This window comes from Haematobia irritans, chromosome 5, assembly GCF_050003625.1.
Source record: "Haematobia irritans isolate KBUSLIRL chromosome 5, ASM5000362v1, whole genome shotgun sequence".
NCBI lineage: Eukaryota > Metazoa > Arthropoda > Insecta > Diptera > Muscidae > Haematobia > Haematobia irritans.
The window spans coordinates 158,229,459-158,237,647 of NC_134401.1; positions in this window are offsets into that span (position 1 = coordinate 158,229,459).

The following is an 8,189-nucleotide window of genomic DNA, read 5'->3' on the forward strand; positions in this document are numbered from 1 at the left end:
ATTTTATTTCTATAGAAAATTTTGTCAAAATTTTATTTCTATAGAAAATTTTTTCAAAATTTTATTTCTATAGAAATTTTTGTAAACATTTTATTTCTATAGAAAATTTTGTCAAAATTTTATTTCTATAGAAAAAATTTTCCAAATTTTACTTCTATAGAAAATGTTGTCAAAATTTTAGTTCTATAGAAACTTTAAACTTATTAATATATACTACGTATGGACTACCTTGTAATTTAGAAGACGGTGTTAGGAAGTTTTAAGATACCTTGCCATCGGCAAGTGTTACCGCAACCCAAGTAATTCGATTGTGGATGACAGTCTTCAGTAGAAGTTTCTACGCAATCCATGGTGGAGGGTACACAAGATTCGGCCTGGCCGAAGTTATGGCCGTATATACTTGTTAAGTTTAATTATAAATTTAATTTTATATATAATTTAATGTTTAATTTTGATTTCAATTAAATTTAAATTTAAATTTAAATTTAAATTTAAATTTTAATATTAATTTTAATTTTAATTTTAATTTTATTTTATTTAATTTGAATATAATTATAATATATATTTAATTTTAAAATATTTAATTTAAATTACAAATATTAAAATAAAATAAAATATTAAAAATATTAATTTAATTTTAAATTTTATTTTAATTTTTAATTATTAATTGTTAATTTGTAACTTTTTATTTTTTATTGTAATTTTAATTTTATTTTGAATTTTATTTATTTTATTTTAATATTTAATTTGTAACTTTTAATTTTTATTGTAATTTTAATTTTAAATTTAATGTTTAACGTTTAATTTTAATTTTAATTTCAATTTCATTTTTTATTTTAATTATAAATTTAATTTTATATTTAATTTCAATTTTAATTGTAATTGTAATTGTAATTGTAATTGTAATTGTAATTTTAATTTTAATTTTAATTTTAATTTTAATTTTAATTTTAATTTTAATTTTAATTTTAATTTTAATTTTAATTTTAATTTTAATTTTAATTTTAATTTTAATTTTAATTTTAATTTTAATTTTAATTTTAATTTTAATTTTAATTTTAATTTTAATTTTAATTTTAATTTTAATTTTAATTTTAATTTTAATTTTAATTTTAAATTTTAATTTTAATTTTAATTTTAATTTCAATCTCAATTTTAATTTTATTTATAATATTAATTTTATTTTAATTTTTATGTATTAATTGTTAATTTGTAACTTGTAATTTTTTATTGTAATTTTAATTTTAAATTTAATTTTTAATTTTTAACGTTTAATTTTAATTTATATTTTAATTTCATTTTTAATTTGAATTATAATTTTAATTTTATTTAATTTGAATTTTATTTAATTTTAATTTTTAATTATTAATTCGTAACTTTTAATTTTTTATTGTAATTTTAATTTAAGTTTTTTAACTTTTCATTTTAATTTATATTTTAAATTATAATTTAACTTAAATTTTTATTTTTTTTTTGTTGATCACTACAAAAATAATTTTAATTTTATTTTAATTGTAATTTTAACTGTAATTTTTATTTTTAATGTTAATGTTAATTTAATTATACATTTTAAATGTAAATGTCAATTTTAAGTTTGTTTTTTTTTGTAATTTTTAAATTGTTAGAGATTTGCTAAGAAAACCCTAATGGTATCGACCTGATTGAACTGAATACCGTTATAACCGTTAACCCGGTTGTGTTTTCATAACTGTAGATAACTAAAATAGATTTGCCTGTTGCCTTTATACCCACTCCATTGTTTGTTAATGTTCTCATTCTCTTTGCTTTTGCTTCTCTTGCTACTGCTGCTGCAGCTGCCATATTTATACAAAGTTTCTCATTCACATTAAATTTTTCATTTAAAATCACATAAAATACAAAACGCCTGCAAACAAAAAGGAAATCGTTTTTTATGATTTCGACATATGGATGAATGGATATGCGAAAAGTTTATACCCAAAGCTCTTCCACGGAAGTAGAAAAATATGCTTAGGAGTGATTAGGGTGAGGGTTGCGAGGCGTGAGAAGGGTAAGTATCTAAATCATTTCGTTAACTTGTGTCAGAGAATTTGCAAACAAAAGATGTTTTGCCTTGTTGTGTTGTTCTGTGATTTACCTACCATCTCTTTCTCCTCCTCGCCCTGCTGGCAGATTTTCAAAATTTGATTTGAATATTTACTCTGCTGTCGTTACAAAGTTATAATTTCATTGTGTTTATTCGCTTCTTCTTGTAATCGATTTCGTTGACAAACAACAAAGTAAAATCCATTAGCAATGACTCCAAAAACGTTTGTTATCACGAAATCTACAGAAAATCGTTTGTGCAGAAAAACAGACAAGATGAAAATTCAATCAATTTGCAAAAATTATATTAACTTGCTATGAAAACAACAAAAACATGGAAGTGGGTGATCTATAGATACCTGAGAAGTAAATGGTTGAATGTTAAGTAGTGATATGGTTCCTGGAAATTCGGATTTGGAGGACCACTGGTTGTTATTGTGAATTTTTACAAAATTGTTGCAAAGAAAGGGATGTAGTCCTAAGTCAAGGACTATTGTTTTGGAGAGTGGAAATAGCCTAACGGTGCATTTCGATAACTCATAACATGTGACTTTATATATGAATTACCTGTGAACCATTTCGTTTACAAATTTGAGGGAATTTATCTTCCTTGTCTAATTGATGAACCCAAAATCCAAGAATTTGATTGCAGCGTAGTAGACTGAGTATGCATCCTATTTGTGCAAATTTTCCGAACGTCCATTCTTCGACCATACATCTTGCTATAGAGGTAACTGTTTCGGTAAATAGAGATACCTGGGATAATGACAATGGTAGCCGTCTGTCATCATCGCTAAAAAGTTGCGGAAATTCCTCTTCGTTCAAACTTTGTAAATAGTGCCACAAAACGTGTCAATATTTAAATAAAGAAAAAGTAGAATTATACATCAAAGTCGATAATGCCCCCTACAAAGTACTCTCCATCGATTGCAACGTACTTATGTTAGTGCTTGATCCAAAACATTTTCATATTCGTTTGCGGTATGGCCATCTTCCATTTCCCAATGACCTCATGATGGGTATCGAAAAGCATTCCGCAGAGCGTTCTTGAGTCTTCCGAATAGGAGGTTGTTTTTAGCCAAATGTTCTCGGATGGCGACAGCATGGTCGTCAAGATGGTTGTAGGACGTGGAGATACCATGAACATAGATTACTGATATTGAGCTACTGGTCCACTTCTCTAGTGGTTGCCGTCGATTTCGGGGTAGAAGTTGCAGATCCCTGTTGATAAGGTGCTAAAAGATGTTCGTGTCGTTTTTAGTGTTCACGGATGGCGATGGCAACGAGTGACGATGCGTTATCGTGGTGCAAGAGGGTTCTATGAAGTGGGGATGCTATGTTCACAGTTATTGATATTGAGCAACTGGTTCACTTCTCTAGTGCTCTATCTAGAGTTGTGGCCGATTTGGAGGCAGAAAGTTGCAGAATCCTGCTGGCAAAAAATTCCTTAGAGCGTAGAAGTAATCGTCAATCTTCCGCTTCTTGACAATCCTATCTTTTTGACCAACTCATTACCAAGCGGCTGCCACATTAGTGTACGTGTTGTTTCTTCCCTCTTTTGTATATGAGGATGTACATCCCGGGAAGCCTTCTCCGTTTGCTTTTGGTCGAACTGGGATAGAGAAAACCCTCAGACCTTGGTACTGTTCAGTTTGCCGAAACCAGATTCACAGTCGTTCGGTTTTGGTGAGGTATAACCGATGCCCGGAGTGGGTACACTACCAGAATTGCTATGGATTAGCATTTCAGCGGGAGAATAGTCATACTGACTACGTGGCAGAATGCTGTGGCACGACAGCAGCAGTGGGTCAAAAGACTACGCGACAACCTCGAGATCTTCCGCACAACAATATTCTCCGCCGCAGCTGCTGACACCTAATATCAGTTCGGGAAAGCGCGTCATTTTTGCAATTTAATTTGAACTGGCCCCAAGGTAGTGAGATTGTAGTCTTCTTGAATCGGAAGAGAATCAAGGTCGCTGCGATCCAAGAGAGGGAGCTAAATGACACCTGTAGCTTGAGCCATTGCATCCATCACAATGGCGCAAGCTACAGTATCGCACAAGAAGTAGAGGTGGTGGACTAGCTTTCATATTGCATAGACCAAACTCGCCTGCGCCAGACACTAGTGACCCCTACATGGAATATAGTCTGCGGCTGTCGAGATAGAGTGTATATCTCTGCGTACATACCGCCGGTTGGTAGTTGTGCTCCAGGTCATAGGCAACACATTGAGTGACTATTGTGTGGGCATAACCATGAACTTTGGCATGCTCTCCTAGGTAATGATCAGAGAGAAATAGCTTTGGCAGAGCATATCGATTACTTCACATTGCAATGAAGAGGCCTCTACGAAGACTATGGGCGATTGCAGCAGTTCTCCAGATTTTTCCTTAGCGTTGCCTGATCTGATAAATGACGTGTCCTGGCAACCAGACCACCTGCCCATAATTCTCATCATTGACCGACCCTCCGATTTCATAACATCTCAGCGCCGGATGTTTACCAACCAAACGAAAACTTACCAAGACGGCTTTAGAGAATACACGGATCGCCGTTTTAGTGAGCTCCCGTCTTCCAGAGGGTATTCCGGGACATCATCAACGCAGCAGTCACTCGCTTCATACTTGCTGGTCGAATTGCCGAGGTGAAGCCTAACTCCGAACTACGGCGTGATAACCCTGATGAACCTAGATCTTAGCAAGTTCAGGTCCCTGCTGAGAAAAAAGTCCCCCAGCGTGTAGAAGTAATCGTTGTCGATTAACTCCAAATCAGCTGCTCAAAGGTATGGTTTGCACTTGGTCTTATCGATATATCTCTGTTCTCGATTAACTCCGAACCAGGAGCTTCATAAACGAATAGCTTTCAGCTTAGGTGCGCAAATAAGAAGTAGCGCAAAAGGTTCTCGAACCTAACTAGCATCTTGACGTCTAGAACATGGACCAGATAAGTTTTCGAGCACAATAAAGTATACGCCTCTTAATTCCTCTTAAATTTGTGGTTCCTCAATCTCTGACAACTGAGTCAAAAGAGATCTCGTTTAGGAGTTGGTGTCCCAGCCTTCTTCCTTCTTGCCAGCTTTAAAAATTCATACCTCTCATTTTAAGGAGTTGCTCGGTTAAGTCGACAATAGGGCTCTGGAATTGGCTGTCTAGTAGGTATCGTAGCATTTTGTGTTACTACACTTGAAATTCGTAATTAGTACCTATTACGACGATGGGAGCCACCGTAGTGCAATGGTTAGCATGCCAGCCTTGCATACACAAGGTCGTGGGTTCGATTCCTGCTTCGACCGAACACCAAAAAGTTTTTCAGCGGTGGATTATCCCACCTCAGTAATGCTGGTGACATTTCTGAGGGTTTCAAAGCTTCTCTAAGTGGTTTCACAGCAATGTGGAACGCCGTTCGGACTCGGCTATAGAAAGAAGGTCCCTTCTCTTTGAGCTTAACGTGGAATCGGGCAGTACCCAGTGATAAGAGAGAAGTTCACCAATGTGGTATCACAATGGACTGAATAGTCTAAGTGAGCCTGATACATCGGGCTGCCACATAACCTAACATAACCTAAGGAGCAGTGCTGCCGCTAGTGAAAAATTGAGTGAAGTAGATTTTGGAAAAAAGTGGAGTAGATTGAATAAAATTGAAGTAGTCCGTCTGTTGAAATCACTCTAACATCCGAACGAAAGAAGCTATCGACTTGAAACTTGGCACAAGTAGTTGTTATTGATGTAGGTCGGATGGTATTACAAATGGGCCATATCGGTCCACTTTTACGTATAGCCCCCATATAAACGGACCCACAAATTTGGCTTGCGGGGACTCGAAGAGAAGCAAATTTCATCCGATCCAGCTGAAATTTGGTACATGGTTTCAGCATACGATCTCTAACAACCATGCAAAAATTGGTCCATATGGGTCCATAATTACATATAGCCCCCATATAAGCTGATCCCCCGATTTGGCTTGCGGAGCCTCTAAGAGAACCAAATTTCATCCGATCCGGCTGAAATTTGGTACATGGTATAAGTATATGGTCTCTAACAACTATGCAAAAATTGGTCCACATCGGTTAATAATTCAATGATTAAAACCGCTATGTTCATCGTGATTAAAGGAATAGGAAAAACAATTAGGTAATATGGGGAAAATTTTAAAAATTTGAAGCAGAACAAAAAGTGAAGCAGATTTTTAGAAGAAGGAGTGACGAAGTAAATTTTGTGAAAATGAAGCAAAATACTTCGATTGAAGTAGTAGCGGCAGCACTGCTAAGGAGTTGCTCGTTTAAGCCGACAATGGGGCTCTGAAATTGGTTGTCTAGTAAGCCGTGCGGTATTACACTTAAAATTCGTAATAAGTGCCTATTACGGTGATAATCAATTAAAAAAAAATACTTTTTCCGGTGATTAACAAGACTTCGGTTTAAGTCAACGGATTTTCTGTTTAACCGGTAATAAGACTCTGAAATTGGCAGTGTAGTAGGTGGCATGGCATTTCGTAGCATGTTGATGTTTTGCGCTAGAAATTCGTAATATGTACCTATTGCTAATGAATTAAAAAAATACCTTTGCCGCCTTCGGCTTAACTCAACGTGGTATTTAATTCGTTATTATTACCTATTACGGTCACAATAAATTCTACAACAATACTTTTTCCGATGAATGACAACACTTCGGTTTAACTCAACGGTTGCTCAGTTTAGCCGATAATAAGGCTCTGAAGTTGAATGTCTAGTAGATGGTGTGGCAGTTTATTGCATGGTGGCTTTTTGTGTTACCTCACTAGGAATTCGCAAAAGGTAATTATTACGGTGATAAATACAAGAAGTCGGTTGATCTTCGGGTTAACTGAACCTCGTGGCAGTTTATTGCATGGTGACTTCTTGTGCTTGCACATAATTCGTTATTAGTACCTATTACGGTGACAATCAATTCCAAAAATACCTTATCCGATGATTAAAAACACTTCGGTTTAACACAACGGTTGCTCTGTTTACGTTAAAGCCCGACAATAGGGCTTTAACGTGGACTGTCTAGTAGGTGGCGTGGCAGTTTATTGTATGGTGGCTTTTTGTGCTACCTCATTAGAAATTCGTAATAGGTACTTATTACGATGATAATTAAAAAATATTTTTTCCGATGATTAAAAAGCATCGGTCTAACTCAATGGCGTGGCAGTTTATAGCATGGCAGCTACCACACAAGAAATTCTTTATTACGTAGTACCTATTACGGCGATCATTTTCCGATGATTAGAAATACTTAGGTTCAACTCAACGTTTAGATTGATTTTCATATTCCATATTGAAGTCACCATCCATGCCTTAGTGGACACCGAACCATTTTCCATTTTTAAAGAAAATTATTTACCTTAGCCGCAGGTGTTTCATGTGAATTTTTTCATAATTTAAAAATGCTCTAGCATAATAGAATCTATAATAATCCATGATGCTAATGAAACTACCATAATAACACTTTATAATATTCCTAGGAAATCTTTTGCAAACAAAATATCGAACATTTGGCCAAATACAATTTAGACAAAAAAAAAACTCTGAAAACCCCCCAAAGAAAAGATATACGATTAGTGCAAATTGCACTTAAGTTCATTACAAAGTTAAAATGAACATAATAACAGTGAACTACACACACACATTCATGTATTCTTCAAAAGCCATAGGAGGTTTGAAGGCTACAGTCAACATTGAGACAAAAACATGGGGGATGGGGGTGATATCGCAACCCTATTTACGCCTTCTATGAGCTCTCAAGAATAGAACGGAAATGACTATTGGATGTTGTTGTTGTTGTTGTTGTTGAAAGATATAATCTCTTGCTCACTGACACTAACACTTTTGTGGTATGGTAAGCAATCAAGGCTAGAGTGCCACTCACTAAAGGACAATACCATAGACTACGAGTATGGTCTCAATGCCAATGCTTAGGCCAAAAATCATACCAAGCAACAACAAACTTCTCTGGGTGGCTCTTCATTTACCTCTCTCTCTCTCACCACAACACCAAAAATGTCATCGCTTTTGTCGTTACCTTCATGCTATACTTTGGCTTACTTGCTTGTTGTTGTGTGCCTTCGAAGTGCGAATGCATAATTAATTCCAATTACAAGTTT